Here is a 20,839-nt window from a genome sequence, read left to right on the forward strand (position 1 = left end):
CCGGCAACAACATCGCCTATGGGCACAAACCCACCGTCGCTGGACCAGACAGGACTGGCAAAAAGTGCTCTTCACTGACGATTCACGGTTTTGTTTCACCAGGGATGATGGTCAGATTGGCGCTTATCGTCGAAAGAATGAGCGTTACACCGAAGCCTGTACTCTGGAGCGGGATCAATTTGGAGGTGGAGGGTCCGTCATGGTCTGGGGCGGTGTGTCACAGCATCAACAGACTGCCTGCAATGACAACAAACTCAATCTCAATGCTGTGCGTTACAGGGAAGACATCCTCCTCCCTCATGTGGTACACTTCCTGCAGGCTCATCCTGACATTACCCTCCAGCATGACAATGCCACCAGCCATACTGCTCGTTCTGTGCATGATTTCCCGCAAGACAGGAATGTCAGTGTTCTGCCATGGCCAGCGAAGAGCCCGGATCTCAATCCCATTGAGCAAATCTGGGACCTGTTGGATCGGAGGGTGAGGGCTAGGGAAATTCCCCCCCATAAATGTCCGGGAACTTGCAGGTGCCTTGGTGGAAGAGTGGGGTAACATCTCACAGCAAGAACTGGCAAATCTGGTGCAGTCCATGAGGAGGAGATGCACTGCAGTATTTAATGCAGCTGGTGGCCACACCAGATACTGACTGTTACTTTTGATTTTGACCCACCCTTTGTTCAGGGACACATTATTCCATTTCTGTTAGTCACATGTCTGTGGAATTTGTTCAGTTTATGTCTCAGTTGTTGAGTCTTGTTATGTTAATAGAAATATTAAAAAATGTTAAGTTTGATGAAAATAAACGCAGTTGACAGTGAGAGGACATTTCTTTTTTTGCTGAGTGTAGGTCCTGGATGGCAGGAAGCTTGGCCCCAGTGATGTATTGGGCCATATGCACTACCCTCTGTAGCGCCTTACGGTTGGATGGGAAGCAGTTGCCATACCAGGCGATGATGCAACCGGTCAGGATGCACTTGATGGTGCAGCTGTAAAACGTTTTGAGGATCTGGGGACCCATGCCAAATCTTTCAAGTCTCCTGAGAGGGTTAAGGTGTTGTCGTGCCCTCTTCACGACTGTCTTGGTGTGTTTGGACCATGGTAGTTTGTTGGTGATGTGGACACCAAGGAACTTGAAACTCTCGACCCGCTCCACTACAGCCCCATCAATGTTAATGGGGGCCTGTTCAGCCCTTCTTTTCCTGTAGTCCATGATCATCTCCTTTGTCTTGCTCACATTGAGGGAGAGGTTGTTGTCCTGGCACCACACTGCCAGGTCTCTGACCTCCTCCCTATAGGTTGCCTCATCGTTGTCGGTGATCAAGCCTACCACTGTTGTGTCATCACCAAACTTAAGGGTGTTGGAATCGTGCTTGGCCACGCAGTCGTTGGTGAACAGGGAGTACAGGAGGGGACTAAGCATGAACCCCTGAGGGGCCCCGGTGTTAATGATCAGCATGGCAGATGTGTTGTTGCCTACACTTACTACCTAGGGGGGCGTCTTGTCGGGAAGTCCAGGATCCAGTTGCAGAGGGAGAGGTTTACTCCCAGGGTCCTTAGCTTAATGATGAACTTTGTGGGCACTATGGTGTTGAACGCTGAGCTGTAATCAATGAACAGCATTCTCACATAGGTGTTCCTTTTGTCCAGGTGGGAAAGGGCAGTGTGGATTGCGATTGATATTGCGTCATCTGTGGATCTGTTGGGGCAGTATGCGAATTGGAGTGGGTCTAGGGTTTCCGGGATGATGGTGTTGATGTGACCAATGACCAGCCTTTCAAAGCACTTCATGGCTACCAACGTTAGTGCTACGGGGCGCTAGTCATTTAGGCCGGTTACCTTCACTTTTTTGGGCACTATTGTGGTCTGCTTGAAACATGGGTGAAAATGGCATCGAAGACACTTGCCAGTTGGTCCAGGCATGCTTAGAGTACACGCCCTGGTAATCCGTCTGGCCCCATGGCCTTGTGAATGTTGACCTGTTTAAAGGTCTTGCTCACATCGGCTACGGAGAGCGTGGTCACACAGTCGTCTGGAACAGCTGGTGCTCTCATGCATGCTTCAGTGTTGCTTGCTTCGAAGCGAGCATAAAAAGGCATTTAGCTCATCTGGTAGGCTCGCATCACTGGGCAACTCGCTGGATTTCCCTTTGTAGTCCGTAATAGTTTGCAAGCCCTGCCACATCCGACGAGTGTCACAGCCGGTGTAGTAGATTCAACCGGTAGGATAAAGAAATGCAAGGGTAAGTGATATTGAACAGAGAGATCTATATCTGAATGTAGGCATTCATTTAAGATAAAGAAATAAGCAGTAATGCCTGAGAACCGGGGAATTATTGTCAGACAACTCCCGACAAGGGTTGTTCTGAGGCCCGAGGCGAAGCCAAGGGCCCTATGCTCAACTTACCCCATACCAGGGACAAGCTGTTTTCAAAACTGTTATGTCTACATGAATTCTCAACTTACCCCACTCTCCCCTACAATCACACAACCTCAAACTCAAATACTCTCTGTTTGGTGCGTAAAACCAATGAAGTCCAAAAATAAATGGTATATGATGTCAGGAAAAAGACCTGTGTACTTATTCAGTTGATGGTATGCCTGGACCTGAAATAGTCAAGTGATTCACACTTTTGTCCATGTCTTAGTTCTAAGATTAGCCCCTTTTTATTTTTCATCCAGGTTATAGTGTTTAGATACAGTACTGTCATCTAATCTCTTTTGAAAGAGATTCCTGTCATGATGAACGAGGGAGGTCTAGCAGGGGGAGAATAGAAAATATGGTCATATTAACACCACTGCTAAACACTAGCATGACAAATCTACTCAACAGCTGAGCGAAACATTGTCTCTCTGCATTACTCACTCAATTTGTTTCCACACACACGGACAGAAGTACACACACACACACACACACACACACACACAGAGGGATAGAAGGGGTGGATACATTTCTTGTAGTTTGCAATTAAACTAAACTGTCAAAAGACTGGAAATCAAGCCGTTGAACCAAATGACACCATGCAAATACTTGGATAATATCCCAGTATGGTCTTAGCTCTCTCACCTCTGATCTACTTGACTTTAGCTGTCGGGCTGAATGGGCGAGAGAGACTGGGAGATCGATAACACTGTATTCTAGAGATAGGGTATGGAGGCTGGCTGCTTATGCAAGGTATTTAATTTGTGCAAACATCAATCTGTTTACTATTATAATACACACACACACACACACACACACACACACACACACACACACACACACACACACACACACACACACACACACACACACACACACACACACACACACACACACACACACACACACACACACACACACACAATACAGAGTTTCATACCCCTTTCTATTAGGCAGGTCCATTTTTTTGTTAACTCATGCACATCATTTCCGGTCACAACTTGTAGACTTGTTTACTTGCTGCTGTGCCGTTTGTTGCTAACCTTACTTTGCTACCTGCCAACTTTACGGTTTTCACTTTTTAATTACGGTTTAATATTTAAATTTTTTCCCTTCCTCAACTTTTTTTCATTAAACTTTTTCACCCAGGACGCTTTATCTGGACATGGTTCTACAGGGCCTCCACCAGCCGAAGCTAAGTAGTAACATTAACATAATGCCTTCTAATTGCAGTCACTGTACTCATAATATACAGGAGAGCGATCGCCTTATGGTGAGGATAGCTGTGCTGCAAGCCCAGCTTCAAACGCAATAGTTAGGCAAGGGTCATTTAAGAGTAGGAAAGGATGAAACAGCATCTGCCACCAATATGTACAGATAGTAGTATAAATCCCCTCGCACAGTCCCCGCAGCCGGACAATTTTCACATGGCTTCTGGAAGGAAATGCTGTAGGAATGCTCAACCGGTGTCGCTCATTCAGCCAAACTTTCAACCAGTTCTCCCCATTAAGCAACGGGTCGGAGTCAGAGGCCGAGCCTTCTCTGGTCTCTCCTCCTCCCATTACGGGGTCTGAGACGCCAAAGACTCCCACCATTAACTCTGACAAATTGAAAACCCTAGTCATTGGCGATTCCATTATCCGTAGTATTAGACTTAAAACAAATCATCCAGCGATCATACACTGTTTACCAGGGGGCAGGGCTACCAAAGTTAAGGCTAATCTGAAGATGGTGCTGGCTAAAGCTAAAACTGGCAAGTGTAGAGAGTATAGAGATATTGTTACCCACATCAGCACCAACAATGTTAGGATCAAACAGTCAGAGTACACCAAGCGCAACATAGCTTCAGCAAGAAAGATGTGTCGGCATCGAGTAATTGTCTCTGGCAGCAGAGTCTCACAACTCAATCGCTGGTTGAAAACTGTTTTCTGCCCCTCCCAAAAGGTAGAATTTGCAGATAATTGGCCCTCTTTCTGGGACTCAACCACAAACAGGACCGAGCCTGGCCTGCTGAGGAGTGACGGACTCCATCCTAGCTGGAGGGGTGCTTTCATCTTATCTATGAACATAGACAGGGCTCTAACTCCCCCAGCTTCACAATGAGATAGGGTGCAGGCCAGGCAGCAAGCTGTTGTTAGCCAGCCTGCCAGCTTAGTGGAGTCTGCCACTAGCACAGTCAGTGTAGTCAGCTCAGCTATCCCCATTGAGACCGTTTCTGTGCCTCGATCTAGGTTGGGCAAACTAAACATGGTGGTGTTCGCCTTAGCAATCTCACTGGAATAAAGACCTCCTCCATTCCTGTCATTATTGAAAGAGATTGTGATATCTCACATCTCAAAATAGGGCTACTTAATGTTAAATCCCTCACTTCCAAGGCAGTTATAGTCAATGAACTAATCACTGATCATAATCTTGATGTGATTGGCCTGACTGAAACATGGCTTAAGCCTGATGAATTTACTGTGTTAAATGAGGCCTCACCTCCTGGTTACACTAGTGACCATATCCCCCACGTATCCCGTAAAGGTGAAGGTGTTGCTAACATTTAAGATACCAAATTTCAATTTACAAAACAAACAAAAAAACTACGTTTTCGTCTTTTGAGCTTCTAGTCAGGAAATCTATGCAGCCTACGTCGTGGAAATATTTGGTCAATCATATTTCAAAAATACCGGCGCATGGGAGTTCAAATAGACTTTTATTACCGAGCTGGATAATGAATACAACTGCCTTCCAGTCTTGAAACACACGTTTTATTCATTTGTCCTCCTTATTCATACTCATAGTAACTCCTCTTAATGGCTCATCACCTCTGGCATTTAGCCACCATTATCATAATAGGACATGGAACCGGTAGAGTCACAGAAATAGTTTCATGCATGTAGGACCATAGCAACAGACCTTGGCACTCTACAGGAATAACCAATACATGTCATCCTGCTAAATCTTCTGAGAGGGACACCCCTGTTCTGGAAAAGACCCAAGAGGTGTAACCATAGTTGGCCATAACAGTAACAAAAATAACTGACAGCTGCATATCTAAAGGTGTCCAATGACCTAGAGCACACATAGAGTACTAGTTTTGCTGACTCCTTCTGATATAAATAATTGCCACATACGTACTGGACAATTCACAATACCTACTGAATCACTTTTTATAGCTACTGTTTACAGGCCTCCTGGGCCATATACAATTGTTCCTCAATAAGTTCCCTGAATTCCTATCGGACCTTGTAGTCATGGCAGAAAATATTCATATTTTTGGTGACTTTAATATTCACATGGAAAAGTCCACAGACCCACTCTAAAAGGCTTTCGGAGCCATCATCGACTCAGTGGGTTTTGTCCAACATGTCTCCGGACCTACTCACTGCCACAGTCATACTCTGGACCTAGTTTTGTCCCGTGGAATAAATGTTGTGGATCTTAATGTTTTTCCTCATAATCCTGGACTATCGGACCACCATCTTATTACGCTTGCAATCGCAACAAATAATCGGCTCAGACCCCAACCAAGGATCATCAAAAGCCGTGCTATAAATTCTCGGACAATCCAAAGATTCCTAAATGCCCTTCCAGACTCCCTCCACTTTACCCAAGGATGTCAGAGTACAAAAATCAGTTAAACACCTAACTGAGGAACTCAATTTAACCTTGCGTAATACCCTTGATGTATACACACCCCTAAAAACAAAAAACATTTGTCAAAAGAAACTAGCTCCCTGGTATACAGAAATTACCTGAGCTCTGAAGCAAGCTTCCAGAAAATTGGAACGGAAATGGCGCCACACCAAACTGGAAGTCTTCCGACTAGCTTGGAAAGACAGTACCGTGCAGTATCGAGGAGCCCTCACTGCTGCTCGATCATCCTAATTTTCCAACTTAATTGAGGAAAATAAGAACAATCCAAAATGTATTTTTGATACTGTCGCAAAGCTAACTAAAAAGCAGCATTCCCCAAGAGAGGATAGCTTTCACTTCAGCAGTGATAAATTCATAAACTTCTTTGATGAAAAGATCATGATCATTAGAAAGCAAATTACAGGCTCCTCTTTAAATCTGCGTATTCCTCCAAAGCTCAGTTGTCCTGAGTCTGCACAACTCTGCCAGGACCTAGGATCAAGGGAGACACTCAAGTTTTTTAATACTATATCTCTTGACACATTGATGAAAATAATCATGGCCTCTAAACCGTCAAGCTGCATACTGGACCCTATTCCAACTAAACTACTGAAAGAGCTTCTTCCTGTGCTTGGCCCTCCTATGTTGAACATAATAAACAGCTCTCTATCCACCGGATGTGTACCAAAATCACTAAAAGTGGCAGTAATAAAGCATCTCTTGAAAAAGCCAAACCTTGACCCAGAAAATCTAAAAAACTAAAATCGGCCTATATCAAATCTTCCATTCCTCTCAACAAAAAAAGTAAAAGCTGTTGCGCAGCAACTCACTGCCTTCCTGAAGACAATGTAATCTAAATGCTTCAGTTTGGTTTTAGACCCCATCATAGCACTGAGACTGCGCATGTGAAGGTGGTAAATGACATTTTAATGGCGTCAGCCCGAGGCTCTGCTGCTTTTGATACCATCGATCACCACATTCTTTTGGAGAGATTGGAAACCCAAATTGGTCTACACGGACAAGTTCTGGCCTGGTTTAGATCTTATCTGTCGGGAAGATATCAGTTTGTCTCTGTGGATGGTTTGTCCTCTGACAAATCAACTGTAAATGTCAGTGTTCCTCAAGGCTCCGTAATAGGACCACTATTGTTTTCCTTATATTTTACCTCTTGGTGACGTCATTCGGAAACATAATGTTAACTTTCACTGCTATGCGGATGACACACAGCTGTACATTTCGATGAAACTTGGTGAAGCCCCAAAATTGCCCTCCCTGGAAGCCTGTGTTTCAGACATAAGGACGTGGATGGCGGCAAATGTTCTACTTTTAAACTAGGACAAAACAGAGATGTTAGTTCTAGGTCCCAAGAAACAAAGAGATTTTCTGTTGAATCTGACGATTAATCTTGATGGTTGTACAGTCGTCTCAAATAAAACTGAAGGACCTTGGCGTTACTCTGGACCCTGATCTATCTTTTGACGAACATATCAAGACTGTTTCAAGGACAGCTTTTTTCCATCTACGTAACATTGCAAAAATCAGAAACTTTCTGTCCAAAAATTATGCAGAAAAATGAATCCATGCTTTTGTCACTTCTAGGTTCATCCAATGCTCTACTTTCCGGCTACCCGGATAAAGCACTAAATAAGCTTCAGTTCGTGCGAAACACAGCTGCTAGAATCTTGACTAGAACCCAAAAATGTGATTATATTACTCCAGTGCTAGCCTCTTTACACTGGCTTCCTGTTAAGGCAAGGGCTGATTTAAAGTTTTACTGCTAACCTACAAAGCATTACATGGGCTTGCTCCTACCTATCTTTCCGATTTGGTCCTGCCATATATTCCTTACACGTACGCTACGGTCACAAGACGCAGGCCTCCTTACTGTCCCTAGAATTTCTAAGCAAACAAATGGAGGCAGGGCTTTCTCCTATAGAGCTCCATCTTTATGGAATGGTCTGCCTATCCATGTGAAAGACGCAGACTCGGTCTCGACCTTTAATTCTTTATTGAAGACTCATGTCTTCAGTAGGTCCTATGATTGAGTGTAGTCTGGCCCAGGAGTGTGAAGGTGAACGGAAAGGCACAGGCGCAACGAACCGCCCTTGCTGTCTCTGCCTGGCCGATTCCCCTCTCTCCACTGGGATTCTCTGCCTCTAACCCTATTACAGGGGCTGAGTCACTGGCTTACTGGTGCTCTTCCATGCCGTCCCTAGGAGGGGTGCGTCACTTGAGTGGGTTGAGTCACTGACGTGATCTTTCTGTCTGGGTTTGCGCTCCCCCTTGGGTTTGTGCCGTGGGGGAGATCTTTGTGGGCTATACTCAGCCTTGTCTCAGGATGGTAAGTTGGTGGTTGAAGATATCCCTCTAGTGGTGTGGGGGCTGTGCTTTGGCAAAGTGGGTGGGGTTACATCCTGCCTGTTTGGCCCTGTCCGGGGGTATTGTCGGACGGGGCCACAGTGTCTCCCGACCCCTCCTGTCTCAGCCTCAAGTATTTATGCTGCAATAGTTTGTGTGTCGGGGGGCTAGGGTCAGTCTGTTATATCTGGAGTATTTCTCCGGTCTTATCTGGTGTCCTGTGTGAATTTAAGTATGCTCTCTCTAATTCTCTCTCTCGGAGGACCTGAGCCCTAGGACCATGCATCAGGACTACCTGGCTACCTGACTACCTCCTTGCTGTCCAAAGTCCACCTGGTCGTGCTGCTGCTCCAGTTTCAACTGTTCTGCCTGTGGCTATGGAACCCTGACCTGTTCACCGGACATGCTACCTGTCCCAGACCTGCTGTTTTCATCTCTCTAGAGACAGCAGGAGCGTTAGAGATACTCTGAATGATCGGCTATGAAAATCCAACTAACATTTACTCCTGATGTGCTGACCTGTTGCACCCTCTACAACCACTGTGATTATTATTATTTATCTATGAACATTTGAACATCTTGGTCATGTTCTGTTATAATCTCCACCCAGCACAGCCAGAAGAGGACTGGCCACCCCTCAGAGCCTGGTTCCTCTTTATGTTTCTTCCTAGGTTCTGGCCTTTCTAGTGGGGTTTTCCTAGCCACCGTGCTTCTACACCTGCAGTGCTTGCTGTTTGGGGTTTTAGGCTGGGTTTCTTTACAGCACTTTGTGACATCAGCTGATGTAAAAAGGGCTTTATAAATAAATTTGATTGAGGTAACTGCAGCAGCAGAAGACAAGGCCTGGATCTAGTAGTATTGCTAGGCCTCCTTAGAGATTATTCCGGTGGTATCCCGGCCCTGCCTCAGATAGATGAGTTCAGACAAGCAGCTGTGTGGGAGTATTTATGATGCCATAGTGAGGTTGATTCAGCCTCCATATAGACCTATAGTCACTTCTCCCAGAAGCAGCCAGATTCGGGGCTTGATCATTATAAAGACTTGAGTTACCACTAACAAAGTAGGCCTAAACTAAAGTGCTTTGATCATCTGAGGGGAAAGCCCCATGATAAATCCAACACAGTGGCAGTTGAATTCAGAGTGATTTAGCTACATTACTGAGAAAAAAAATCCACATTCATTATAATCCAAACCAATTTGTTGGTTCAATGGTTAATGAATGCAAATGTTTTTGATAGGACAGCACGTGATCATCTGTAAAACTCATATTGCCATTGATTTAGAATTATTTTGGTAAACAGCATTGCCAACAACATTTTAGCTAGGCCTGCTATAACTAAGCCACAGATAGAACAATGGGTTAGTAAAAATCTTTGACTAGGCTTTGTGTCGCATCTTCGACAGTAATTTATGTTTTGACAGAATGAGTGCGAGGAGGAGAGGCAACAATGCTTGACTGTGACAATCAAGCCCCAACCGTCTATCGCTGCTGACAGCACTGGGCAGATTCTCCGCGGCAAAAGACAACATTGGCCCACAACACTCAGCTGGTAACCGTCAATTTCACCGAACAGGCCAGGGACAAGTGCTGTTCGTCATTTGAATGAAAATAGCCTTTTAAACTCGTGAAATAGCTAGCTAGTCGTATTCAATTAGAATTGAATGCCACACTATTCAAGTCAAGTTCAAAGTAATTTGTGTAGCCCTATTCCCATTGCCTGCCTAGCCTAATTGACAGTAAGTAGCCTAAAGCTCAAAATAATACCTGAGAGCTTACAGTGCCTTGCAAAAGTATTCAACCGCCTTGCCATTTTTCCTATTTTGTTGCATTACAACCTGTAATTTAAATTGATTTTTATTTGGATTTCATGTAATGGACATACACAAAATAGTCCAAATTGGTGAAGTGAAAAAAATTACTTGTTTCTGAAAATTCAAAAAAATGTATACGGAGAAGTAGTGCGTGCATATGTATTCACCCCCTTTGCTAAGAAGCCCCTAAGTAAGATCTGGTGCAACCAATTACCTTCAGGAGTCACATTATTTAATTAATTAAGTCCACCTGTGTGCAATCTAAGTTTCACATGATCTCAGTATACATACACCTGTTCTGAAAGGCCCCAGAGTCTGCAATACCACTAAGCAAGGGGCACCATGAAGACCAAGGAGCTCTCCAAACAAGTCAGGGACAAAGTTGTGGAGAAGTACAGATCAGGGTTGGGTTATAAAAAAATATCAGAAACTTTGAACATCCCACAGAGCACCATTAAATGCATTATTAAAAAATGGAAAGAATATGGCACCACAACAAACCTGCCAAGAGAGGGCCGCCCACCAAAACTCACAGACCAGGCAAGGAGGGCATTTAATCAGAGAGGCAACAAAGAGACCAAAGATAACCCTGAAGGAGCTGCAAAGCTCCACAGCGGAGATTGGAGTATCAGTCCATAGGATCACTTTAAGCTGTACACTCCACAGAGCTGGGCTTTACGGAAGCGGCCAGAAAAAAGCCATTGCTTAAAGATGAAAATAAGCAAACATGTTTGGTGTTCACCAAAAGGCATGTGGGAGATTCCCCAAACATATGGAAGAAGGTACTCTGGTCAGATGAGACTAAAATTGAGCTTTTTGGCCATCAAGGAAAACACTATGTTTGGCACAAACCCAACACCGCTCATCACCCCGAAAATGTTTTCCATCGGCAGGGACTGGGAAACTGGTCAGAATTGAAGGAACGATGGATTGTGCTAAATACAGGGAAATTCTTGAGGGAAACCTGTTTCAGTCTTCCAGAGATTTGAGACTGGGACGGAGGTTCACCTTCCAGCAGGACAATGACCCTAAGCATAATGCTAAAGCAACACTCAAGTGGTTTAAGGGGAAACCTTTAAATGTCTTGGAATGGCCTAGTCAAAGCCCAGACCTCAATTCAATTGAGAATCTGTGGTATGACTTAAAGATTGCTGTACATCAGCAGGAATGTCACGCCCTGACCGTAGAGAGCTTTTTATGTCTCTATTTTGGTTTGGTCAGGGTGTGATTTGTGTGAGCATTCTATGTTCTTTTTTCTATGATTTGTATTTCTGTGTGTTTAGCCGGGTGTGGTTCTCAATCAGAGGCAGCTGTCTATCGTTGTCTCTGATTGAGAACCATACTTAGGTTGCCTTTTCCCACCTGTATTTGTGGGTAGTTGTCTATGTGTAGTTGCCTGTCAGCACTCATTTTTGTATAGCTTCACGGTTCGTTTGTTATTTTGTTTAGTGTTCGTTCTTTGAAATAAAGAAGTATGTACGCATCCCACGCTGCGCCTTGGTCTCCTCCCTTTGACGGCCGTGACACACAGCACATCCCACGCTGCACCTTGGTCTCCTCCCTTTGACGGCCGTGACACACAGCACATCCCACGCTGCACCTTGGTCTCCTCCCTTTGACGGCCGTGACAAGGAACCATCCAACTTGAAGGAGCTGGAGCAGTTTTGCCTTGAAGAATGACAAACATCCCAGTGGCTAGATGTGTCAAGCTTATAGAGACATATCCCAAGAGATTTGCAGCTGTAATTGCTGCAAAAGGTGGTTCTACAAAGTATTGACTTTGGGGGGGCGAATAGTTATGCACGCTCAAGTTTTCAGTTTTTCTGTCTTATTTCTTGTTTGCTTCACAAGAAAAAACATTTTGCATCTTCAAAGTAGTAGGCATGTTGTGTAAATCAAATGATACAACCCCCCCCAAAAAAAATTGTTTTAATTCCAGGTTGTAAGGCAACAAAATAGGAAAAATGCCAAGGGGGTGAATACTTTCGCAAGGCACTGTAAGTAGTAGGCCTACTATAGATCAACCGACCCGATTGATCTGAGCAAATGGGTTAAATCAGAGAGGAAGAGATCATCTTTGGTTAAATAGCCTGAAACAGGAAATGGTCCCATAGGACACAAAGGCCTACCAACAACCGATGGATCCGACCACACATGAAGCAAAAATACACCTCAAAAGGGGATGCAATTTACATTTGTTTTACATCAACAAATAGCCTAAAATAGTAATAGGAAATAGTGTCATGAGTTTAATTAGCACAAAATGTATGTAAAAGCAACTCATTTGATTGCACAACACCGAAAGCTACTCACCCCAACACTTCAGATTTTCATGGAATCCAATGAGCTGCTTTAGCCTAGCTAGCATAGCATGAGGACGAAAAAGGAAGTTTAATTAAAAACGAGCAGTATTTCAATCTTCTCGATTTGTTAGTTCGGATAATGGGATAATTAGGAGTACAGCAACATATTCCATCCCTAGATTTGTCACGTATACTTCCTCTCCGGCCTCTAGGTCATCAGGCTGCTGATTATCCTGCACACCTGACACCATCGTCTCGCGCACCAGCGCCTCATGACACTCACCTGGACTCCATCACCTCCTTGATAATCTTCTCTATATCTGTCACTCCCCTTGGTTCTTTCCTCAGGTGTTATTGACTCTGTGTTCATGTCGATGAGTTGTTTGTGGTTCGTGTATTATTTTTTTCAAATAAAACACACTCCCTGAACTTACTTCCCGACTCTCAGCGCACTTGTTACAGGATTAAGGAACGTTTTCGAGCAATATCCCGTGCTAGCTCCACGCTGCCAACATTAGGCCTTAGCATTGTTTAGACTTGGAGAAGAAAATCTTTGGTTTTAGTTAGAACAAGGGTCTAGTGTCTGTAGCCAGGGCTGTGATCAGTGGTAACCATAACATGACCAAACTACTAGACAAATGTGTGGCTCGGGATTTCTTTAGCTATGTAAAATGTTTAAGGCCCCTCTGGTGGTATACATTAGTTCTTTCCCCAGACCAGGTCACCACAGACAGTTAACCTCTGAGCCTGTCCTGCTCCTATACAGTGTCTGGATTTACTGCCTCGTCTAACGGTCTGGTGGGACATCGTCAAGCTGTCATCTCCTGGCATTTTGGTCATCAGTCTTGTGTCCTCTGCTAAGTCATTTTATTAAGATTGGGTCAGAAACAGAGGAGCTCAGGCCACACCGCACAACAGACAGTTAAAAAGCACACACAAACCGCTGTGTAACCTCCCTGGCTTGGGGGTCAGCAGCATACAAACGGGCAGGCACACTCATATGCGCACAGCTGGACTGCAACTGTATCTTTGACTGCGTAGCGATGCCTGGTGTGTTGGTGGTTGACCCAGAGAGCTCTCCAGTTCCACCTCCGAGCTCCTCCTCCCCCAGAACCACCTGTCACCATGGAAACACATGTTTATCACTGAAGACAACATGTACCTGATGAAGAACAACATCCTAGACCACTGGAGCCTGAAGATGGGCAGCCAGTAATAGGCACCAGTCTGAAGGTGATCCATCAATCATTATCTCTAACCTAACACAATGATATTTAATAGAAGACAGCATTTCAACCTCTCCTATAGGCCAATGTATGGTCTGAGCTGAGGAAGTGGAAGGTGGGGGCTGTGGAGCTGCATGGCCTGGAGCTGAGGAGAGAGAGGAACACACACATTACACACACAGCCTCAAACAGCTGAAACACACAGAGATGTGAGGGCCAGAAGAGGAGCCAGGTACTCTTGCATGCATGCACTCACTCGCTTTACACACACATGTACTCGCACATCTAACACACATATACATACACATTAGCAATAGTTTGACATGCAGTGTGTGTGTTGTCAGGTGATCAAGGAGCTGATGTGTGCGATATAGATACAGTGGGCAGACAAGCAGCTGACCAAACCCTTCACACACTGGAGAACCTGCTTCTTTCAGGCCTGGGAAGAGGTCAGAACACACACACCGCCTGCCTCAGGCCAGAGTCGGCTCAATCCACCTCGCCTCTCAGTCCATCACTACATCCTCAACATTCTAGAACAGTACACTGTCTCTGTCTTAACATTCATTGGGAAGATCTTAGAGGTTATCATATCAGACAGTCCGTCACGTTAGGACACCCCTTCAAATTAGGGGATTAGACTATTTCAGACATACCCGTTGCTGACAGGTGTATAAAATCGAGCACACAGCAATGTCATCTCCATAGACAAACATCGGCAGTAGAATGGCCTTACTGAAGAGCTCAGCAACTTTCAACGTGGCACCGTCATAGGATGCCACCTTTCCAACAAGTCAGCATGACAATGCCTCCGTGCACAAAGCGAGTTCCATACCGAAATAGTTTGTTTTGAGATCTGTGTGGAAGAACTTGACTAGCCTGCAGAGAACCCGGACCTCAATCCTATCAAACACCTTTGGGATGAATTGGAACCCCGACTGCGAGCCAGGCCTAATCGCCCAACATCTGTGTCCGACCTCACTAATGCTCTTGTGGCTGAATGGAAGCAAGTCCCTGCAGCAATCTAGTGGAAAGCCTTCCCAGAAGAGATCAGGCCATTATAGCAGCAAAGGGGGGACCAACTTCATATTAATGCCCATGATTTTGGAAGGAGATGTTTGACAAGCAGGTGTCCTCATTCTTTTGGTCCTGTAGTGTATCTCTTCCCCTATATGTGTTGCCATATTATACCATCACCCACTGCAGTCTCTCTTACATCCACTCTGTAGTCACATCATACACACAGGTATCGCTTCCCTTACAGCAGGTCACATGTCCCCATCAGTGTTATATCATCAGACACCGCAGTATCTCTTCTACGTTAACGCAGCACATCCTAAGGCATTACTACAGCAGCTCTCTCTCTGCCTGTCAGCTCCTCCATTAAGCTTAATAGTCATCTACTGGGTTATGTTTTATGCTAATAATACGACTCTGCAGATAGCTCTAAATATGGATAAGTATAGCTACTAGAGGAGGAATGGCCACGCTTCATGTACAAGCCGTTTTACAGGCTAGAGATGTGATATCTGTGATCAGTTACCCGGCCCAGTATTTGTTGTTTCCATGAATTCATCAGAATAATATAATTTCTTCTTTCCCCTTGTAAAGTCAACTGACTTTCTTCTTTAAGTAGACAATTAAATGTTATCTTATAAAATCTATAATATTTTTAAGCAATAAGGCCAGAAGGGGTGTACTATATAGCTAAGTGCTGTTTCTTAGACATGACTCAACGCAGAGAGCCCGAATACAGCCCTTAGACGTGGTATATTGGCAATACACCACAAACCCAGAGGTGCCTTATTGCTATTATAAACTGGTTACCAACGTAATTAGAGCAGTAAAAATTAATGTTTAGTCATAACCGTGGTATACGGTCTGATATACCACGACTGTCAGCCAATCAGCATTCAGGGCTCAAACTACCCAGTTTATAATGTAAAATAATTGACTATTCAACTTTGACTATACAACTGTTTTGGTCTTGAATCTTGGCTGTGTGTCTGTGTGTGTCCTCCTGCCCCAGGCCCAGGGTGGCTGAGCACCACTACAGGCTAGAGAGGAGTGTGTGGGCCGGATGGCAGGGCACGGTGGAGGCAGAGGGTGGAAAGGGAGAACCACAACAAGGCAGAACAGATCTGTCTACAGCTGGCTGAGGTTTTTACATCATGTGTGTACGGTAAGTGTTTCTGCCTTGAAGTGTGTGTGTGTGTGTGTGTGTGTGTGTGTGTGTGTGTGTGTGTGTGTGTGTGTGTGTGTGTGTGTGTGTGTGTGTGTGTGTGTGTGTGTGTGTGTGTTAGACACGAACGCGTTAACCGTGTGAGTGAATCCCCAGAACATGGCAATCATCCGTGTGTGAGTCGTCTTTGCTAGATAGCTTACAGGTCCAGAGAAAAGAGGACGAGAGAGACAAAAAAGGATTCGTTGTAGACAGGTGCATCATCAAGCCTCGTAAATATAAAACACCTTTTTTCTTTTGTCAATTAGTGGTTCAAAACCAAGAGAGGAATGTGCAAGTGCCTGCAGTGCTTTTGCAAAGAGAGAGCGGGAGAGAGATAAATAAAGTGAGAAAGTGATTGGGGGGATGGGGCAGAGAGAGGACAGCGCAGCAGTGTAGCCTAGTGGTTGTTCATTAATGTACACCACTACTGTTACTAGGAAAACCTGTCACTCTACAACAGCCTTACTCAATATGCGTACCGCGGGCCGGATCCAGAACGGGCTCAATACGGGCCGCGGGTCCCGACTAAATTCGGCCGGGATTTGATTACTGGTATCATATGAACACACATAAGCAGGGACGGAATGGGACAAGAAATCCGACCTGGCATTTCTAACACACTGGCCCATTTCTTCACTTGAGGACCCTATTATTGGCTAGACCATCATTACACCAAAAACCCAAGCTAGACAGACCCACTAGGCTAAAAATGGACTAACCCATCTAACATTTCCCAAAATTCCAGATGGCAAGTCCGCCCCTGCAAATAGAAAATGTGTAGAATTGCAAGAAATTTGCTTTAAAAACTGCTAAAATGTTCCCTTCACGCCATGGCATACTGTGTAGAATTGCTGGAAATTGCTAATTTTTCTCTCTGCCAACAAGAGGGTTGTGAACAGTTTGGGGTCACATGGTGGGGGTTTGTTACTACGCCGATAAATGACAATATCCATCTGGACCTTTGTCACCTAGGAAATTTGTGTGACCGGACTTTCTCAAATAGTGTTTGAGTACCCCTGCACTATAATATACAAAAGAAGAAACGAGAACAGTCCCTACAACCACTGTCCCTGTTCTCATGGTGTAATATTTTTCCTAGGCTCATATACTCACCTCTGTATTGTGTACATATACTAGTCTTATTGTGATGCTGTCACTAATAGAGACATATTCAGTGGAAGACTATTGGCTTTAATATCCACCATTCACAATGGGTGTATGCTGCATGAGCGTAATATACACACTTCAGTCAGCACAGACAGATTATAATTAATACATGACATTTGCACAACAAATTCAAACACATACATTCTAAACAGCAGGTCACAGTACACACAGCCTAGCCCTAGACACTTGCAGTATATATGTACATGTAAGAATACACGTTATACAAAATATCTATGTACTGACATTTTTTATACAGTACGGTTTCTGCAAATGTAACTGCCACTGAGTTATTTGAATTCTGTGATAACAGCATCCAAATCCAAACTTTTACAAACACAAATGTTTATAGCTCACTCAGAAGTGAGGCTTTAAAAGTCAGAGCCTGACAATAGAAAACTCAGAGACTGACAAGAGAGATGATCAGAGGGGCAGAGTTTTTACCATCATTATTTTTGTAAGGGCGGAAGTATGGATAGAGTTTCTCAGTGAAGGTGCAACCAGTGAAAGAGTAGATATGAGACCTGGCCTCTACATCATAAAAAGAGACTTGACCCTCCTCATAATCCACAAATACCCCCACCTTCTGAGGCTTCTCTCTCAGGGAGAGGCAGACAGGAGAATAGGTATTGGCTTCAGTGTAATGTAACCCTTCCTGTTGCTGGACTCTCTGGTCACTCCTAAATCCCAATCAATCTTCCGCTTGACCTGCACCTCATAGTAGAATCTCCCTGAGGAGAAGCCCTTCTTTCCAAGGATACCGGTACATAAGGAAAATCTATTTGGGTTGTCAGGGAGATTCTGTCTTCTGTCTACATGTCTCACTTGTTTCCTATCCTCAGACAGGCTGAGACCGGGATGTGCTGTATCAGGGTCCAGAGTCACATCCACTGCATACTGCTGAATCCTCTTCATTTCAGGATCATACATCAACTTCTTCACTTCACTCCAGAGTGTCTCCTCCAGCTTAGACACAGCTCCCCTTAGGTTCCCCACACCCAGACTGGTGTGAATACTGATCTCAGACCAGTCCTTGGTGGGAGGTAGGGTGCTGAGGGATGGAGAGCTCTGGAGGAGGTGGAGCTGGTCCTCAGTGTGTGAGAGCTGCTCCAGCTCAGTGCTTCTCCTCTGTAGCTCAGCGATTTCCTGCTGCAGCTCTTTAATGAGCCCTTCAGCCTTCCTCTCTGCTGCTTTCTGCTTCTCCTCAACTACCTCAATGAACTCAGCCTGGCTTTTCTCAATGGAGCGCACCAGAGCAATGAAGACCTGTACGCTGTCTTCTATCTCTCCCTCTGCGTCTCGCTTGCTGATCTCTACCAAGTGTTTTATATCCTGAACCTTCTGAAGTCGCTCCTGGATCATCTGCTGCACTTCTGCCTCCATCTTCCCCAGCTGAACTTTTCTCTGTCTATACTCTTTCTCTAGAGGGACAGTGTAGTGAGTCTTGTGTTCTGTTTTCATGCACAAGAGACAAACACATGTCTGGTCAGTCCTACAGAACAGCTCCAGGAGTTTGTTGTGCTCCTTACACATGCTATCTTCTAGGTTCTCCACAGGGGCAATCAGCTGCTTGTGTCTCTTCAGGGCTGGGGCTATCTGATGCGGCTGCAGATGAGTTTCACAATAAGAGGTCATACACTCCAGGCAGGACTTCAGAGCCTTGAACTTCGTGCCAGTACAGGCGTCACAGGCCACTTCTCCAGGCTCGGGAGGGCGTTGGTCTGGGCTGCTGGTAGTGTTCACTTGAACTGACTTCCTGAACTGAGCAGCCATCTCAGAAATGAAAATATTGACAAAAAGATCTGGTTTTCTATCAAACACTTTTTTACACATTGGACACTGGCACAGGTCATTGCTTTCCCAGTACTTTCTGATACAGGCCTTGCAGAAGTTGTGTCCACATGGAATGGTGACAGGCTCAGTGAACACATCCAGACATATAGAACACAGAAACTGCTCTTCCAACAGGAAACTGCTGGAGGACGCCATATCTAGACAGAGAGAAAAGGTGAAATGATAAAGCATTTAATGGAATGAGTCAGCTCTTGATACTTTGTTGGTCATACAATCATGAGCTTATGTAAAGTGTCTTTGAGTGACCTGAAACTAATACAATGTAACTACTATACTGAACAAAAATATAAAACGCAACTTGTAGGGCTGTGGCGGTCACGAAATATCATCAGCCGGTGATTGTTAATTAAGAAACACATTTAGCGTCTCCTGGCTTCCACACACAGCCTACAAGCCACTGACGCAGAACTTTGGAATATCTACATTTTAAAAAGTCTAATAAATCCATGTAATATAGCCTACACCGTCACAAAAATAATGTATTCATTTCTAACAGGTCTAAAGAAGCATGATATGAAGAAAATGTAGTCTATTTCAGAATAGCATACTCTGAGTTGTCCTTATGTTAGGTCCTGATCTGGCTATGCCAAATGGCTGTGGGCTACACTAGTTCATTTAGCAGACAAGATTTGCTTAGAATTCATTGGCATTATTTTATATTATTTCATAGTATGAAGAATACAATTGAACAAAGCTGAATAAAATAGAAAGGTTTATTTTTTTGAGGGAGTGCGCACATGCGGCTTCTGTGTTGAGCGATTAACAAAGAAATAGGTACTCCTATATGCTTAATTTAGAGTTATTCATGTAACTTTAGTTATTCTACAAACGTTGGACTGTATGTTTAGATTTTTAATACATTGTAAGGCTGCATGAAGCGACTCTATGACGAATTTCACGGCATAATCCCCTTTGTGTGGCTGTAATGCACCGTAAAAAAATGCATGCCTTTCGTGGACAGTGGCCGTTGGGCCCTTGGCCCGGAGTGCTGCGTTGTGCCATTCTCCCTGAGTGCTGCACGCTCTGAAGCACCTCTCACTCACACGGCTCTCCATCACATAATTGGGTCTTTCTCACAGGCTACAAGTGAAGACAGACACATCTGGTATGCAACTGCGCGAGTCTGAGGTGCATATTGAAGGTATTGGAAGAACTGTCCACATTTACTTTTCGTCAGCCAACAAGATGAGTAGGTCTAATGAACAGCAAAAGCACTAGCCTATGTCCATCTACTATACCCCGTAATACAAAAGTTGACATATTCCATTCTGTGAGAGAAAACATAGTCTGGTACAGTTGTGGGATGCGATAGATGCCAAATTAATACAACCACTAGCATAAAAACGTTTTATATGATGTGGCTGATGCAACGGATCAAGACATTTAGCTTAAAATGTTGATAAACCATTAAGCTATTTATTCACATTATCAGCACAGCAATGTGCACATGGCAGTTGCCTATAAGAAAACGCCATTATCAAAAGTGACCGCAAATGCGATTGTATATAAGGCTTTTATTATAAAGGTGCATTTGTTTGGTGTAAATTCTTCCCCAAACTTGAAACTCACGCGCTGCTTTTGCATGCCAGTTAGGGTCTACACCCCTTGTAAAACGGATTAATGTGCTTAATGTGAAGAAGTTATTGGGCCACTTTAGTTGTGATACAAACCTTATCAAAACATATAGGCCTACAGGCTAGGCTACAGGTGTGCAACAATGATTCGAAAAAAAAGTCTTGCCTTATGCTGGGCATCATTCACAAGTGATATTATACAATTCACAAGTGATAGGCTAATATTGTCACCCATCAGACTATTCTTGATTGAATCTTGTCTTTACATATACACTACCATTCAA

At 44.3% G+C, this 20,839-nt stretch overlaps 1 pseudogene; it reads right to left on the reverse strand.

Moving 5' to 3' along the window:
- LOC120025554 overlaps window positions 1-19,116 on the reverse strand; it is a 52,699-nt pseudogene extending 33,583 nt beyond the window's left edge.
- Window positions 19,117-20,839: the final 1,723 nt, after the last annotated feature.

This window comes from Salvelinus namaycush, chromosome 31 (assembly GCF_016432855.1).
Source record: "Salvelinus namaycush isolate Seneca chromosome 31, SaNama_1.0, whole genome shotgun sequence".
Lineage (NCBI taxonomy): Eukaryota > Metazoa > Chordata > Actinopteri > Salmoniformes > Salmonidae > Salvelinus > Salvelinus namaycush.